The sequence below is a fragment of the Myodes glareolus genome, chromosome 11, assembly GCF_982192425.1.
Source record: "Myodes glareolus chromosome 11, mMyoGla1.1, whole genome shotgun sequence".
NCBI classification, from domain to species: Eukaryota; Metazoa; Chordata; class Mammalia; order Rodentia; family Cricetidae; genus Myodes; species Myodes glareolus.
Window position 1 is genome coordinate 15,612,536 of NC_142036.1, and position 3,704 is coordinate 15,616,239.

Consider the following 3,704-nt stretch of genomic DNA (forward strand, 5'->3'; position numbering starts at 1 on the left):
ACAACTGGGTGATAGTGGCGCCTGCCTTTAATCCCAGCACTCACTCAGGAGGCAGAGGCTGGCGGATCTCTGTGAGTTCAAGGCCAGCCTGGTCCACAAGAGCAAGTTCCAAGGCAGGCACCAAAGCTACAGAGAAATCCTGTCTCAAACAAACAAAAAACAAACAAACAAACAAAACAAAACAAAAAACAGAGATATTGGGATTCAAACTGAAGATTAGAAAATCAAAACAACCAAGCCACTATGCTGTAGGAAATCCTATAGCCAATAGTCCTTAATTTACCCACCCACTGGGGCGTGGCCTCTTATACTATTTATGCTGATGAAAAGCGTGCATCTGGTCTCTTTTTCTGGTTGCGGAATTCAGTTGCTGTCCTCCTTTCCAGCAGAGATTTATGAGTCTACCCCAAAATAAATAACCAACTATTATTCTGAATTCTGAACTAGTGTGGGATTTCTTTTAAGCGTCCTTCTTCATCTGTGAATTCAGACTCCACAACTACCCAGAGGACGGCCTAAAGGCCTAGCTGGTCCACGGCCCAGAAAGTCTCCCAACCCTACCTGCTTGGCTTGCTTTTACCTAAGCAATTTTTTTTGTAGAACCCCCACCACAGCAGAGCTTACCATGTGTGGCAACTTAGAAATTTCCCAAGCACACTCACGACTGCCTCATTCCCTGGCGTGGTCCCCTGGCACAGGTTCCTTGCCACGTGGCGACTTGTGCAGCTTTCAGTTTGTGCTCTCTAGCTGTGAGTTCTGGGTTTCTTGCTCCGTGTATGGAATTGATTTAATTGCTTTTAATTTGTCAAGCAAAATGTATTTCTCAGTATTTAACCAGTATTAAGGCAGGAGACTAAAGCGGCTCAGGACCATTTCTATTGCCACGGGTTGCATTGCTAGTCACAACTCTGCAACCATGACATCTGCTGGACAATAAAGATTATTACACCTTAAACAATTTGCCGGATCTCATGACAGGTAATTAATAAATCAATATGGCAGACTACATTAATATTGAAACTTTTAGTTACTTTTTTGCTAATACTATGAATTGTATTCTGCAAGGCCTATATGGTTATGGTGATACTTCAATTTATTGGATATTGGGACTCAGTTTTTTTCTTCATATTATATCCTTAAGAAAGAATGTAGTACTTTTAGGAATGATATCGTCTTTACAGACTAATAGTGAACAGCTAGTTGACAGGATTAATACCATCAAAAATAAAAAGTTACCTGAAAAAATTAATACTACTTAAAAGGGTAACATTAATTTGACAGACAAAAATTGAATTCATATCTAAGGGTTCCGAGAAATTATCTGAATGAATTCATACTGTTGAATTTGATAATCAAAATTTGTTAAAAAGTTATGATAGGTTAGCAGATAGAGTATCTCTCCAGGAAGGCAATCTGCATGCTATCCAAGTAATGTCCAAGGATGAGGTGTTATCTTTAAAGGAGAAACTTCAGTCCTTGGAATCACATGTGCAGAATGAGGACCAGAAGCTAGGTGCCTCAATGAAATTACTAACTAGAAATATATACAGTCCAGGAGATTCAGGCTTTACAAAAAAAACAATAGGAAAAAGATTTTAAATGATTGAGGAAATTATTGGAGCAAATGAACAGGAAAAGAAGGCACAAGGACAGAGTTCAATATTGCCAGTAGCTGACAGAGATGACTTACCCAGGGTTTTAGCTTCCTACCCTGTAATCTACTCTGACTAAGCATCAATTCTAAAGGCCCAAAAGGATCCAAAGAAGGTACATGGATACCTATACGAATGAATGATATAAAAGAAATTAAGCAAGCTGTTGTAACTTATGGCTTGCATTCTGCATTTGTTATGGAGATGATAAAGACATGGTCTTCTAGCATCAAGGCAACATCACATGACTGGATTCAGTTAGTTTTAGCAGTCCTGGATAACGGGCCCCAATTGGTTTTTAAATGTTATTTCAGAGAAGAGGCAAAAATTTTGGAGCAACAGGGAAAAGCAAAAGGACTTGAGACTTCCCAAGATCAAATTCTTGGTGAGGGCACTTATGCCGACCCACAGGTTCAAGCTCTTTATTATTAATAAATCTTGTCCCTATACCACAAAGCAGCCTTAAATACCTGGGATAGGATTCAAAAACTAAAAAAAAAACAACAAATTGAATTATATACAAGGGTTAAACAGGGCCAGAGAGAATCTTTTAGTGACTTTTTACAGAGATTAACTAAGGCTGTACAAATAGGAGTAACAGAACCAGATGCTAGATGAGTACTGATTGAATCTTTGGCTTTTGAAAATGCCTACTTAGAATACAAAAAGCTACTTGGGCCTTTAAAGGTTAGATCAGCACCCATGGATGAATGGATTCTGCGTACAATGAACATTGAGACATTTGACTATAATATGGAATCTTGGGTAGCAGAAGCAATTTCCAAAGGAATGAGGAGACATCAAAATGCCAAATGTTTTAATTGTGGTAGAATAGGACATCTGAGAAGGGATTGTTGACAAGGAATTCCTAGGAATAATATCTCCTCTGGGAATGGCAGGAATAGGAGGACTCAGCTTTCAGATATATGTAGAAGGTATGGCAAAGGCTGACATTGGACCAATGAATGCAGATCAATAAAAGACAGACAAGGCAACCCAACACCATCGGAAAACTCCTTGAGGGGCCTCTTGCAGCCCCCAAGCCAAAAGTGGCTCAGTCATTCCCAGTCACTGTGGAGGACATGTCTCACCAGGAAAATTAAAAAATTCAGAGCCTTCTGTAAAAGACCATACTGTTCTAGATGATGGCGAACATGGAGGATACGTCAAAAGTTTCAATAGGAAATAGGAAAGTTTATTCTGGCAGACTTCTATAAGTGATCAAAGACCAAAGCTAAGAGTTTGTATAAATGACATTGTAATTGTTTGTTTGATAGACACATGTGCAGATATGAGTATTGCTACTCAAGAATTTTGGCATCCAAATTGGCTTCTTCATAAGGCAGATGTTCAATTACTAGAAATTGGAACCATATCTCAAGTTAAACAAAGCACGAGATGGGTTGACTGTATTGGACTAGAAGGTCAAAGAGGGAAGCTAGGACCATATGTGGCTAATATTGCAGTAAATTTATGGGGTCGTGACCTGTTGCAGCAATGGAATACCCAGATTAACATTTCTGCAGTCCCAGGAACTCATAATTCTAGAAAGGATATTATAAAGTACTATACACAAAGGTCACCAGCCATTCAGGCTGTACAAGAACATAAATCGACTAGCAAATCTTTAGAGGTACCAACAGCCCTACCTTTAAGATGGTTAACTGAAAAACTAATATGGGTTAAGCAGTGGCCTCTAGTTAAAGAAAAGTTGCAGGCTTAGAACAGCTGGTACAAGAGCAACTAGATGCTCACTATATTGAAGAATCAACCAGACCTTGGAATTCTCCTGTATTTGTTGTTAAAAAGAAATCTGGTGAATGGAGAATGGTGACAGATCTAAGAGATATCAATAAGGTAATTCAACCTATTGGCCCTCTACAATCTGGAATTCCTCTACCTTCTCTGTTACCAAAAGGATGGACTCTTATAATTATTGAATTGAAAGATTGTTTCTTCACTATACCTTTACAAGAAAAGGATAGAGAAAAATTTGCCTTCACAGTGCCTACTTATAATAACTCTCAGCCTAATAGGTACAATCCTTCCACA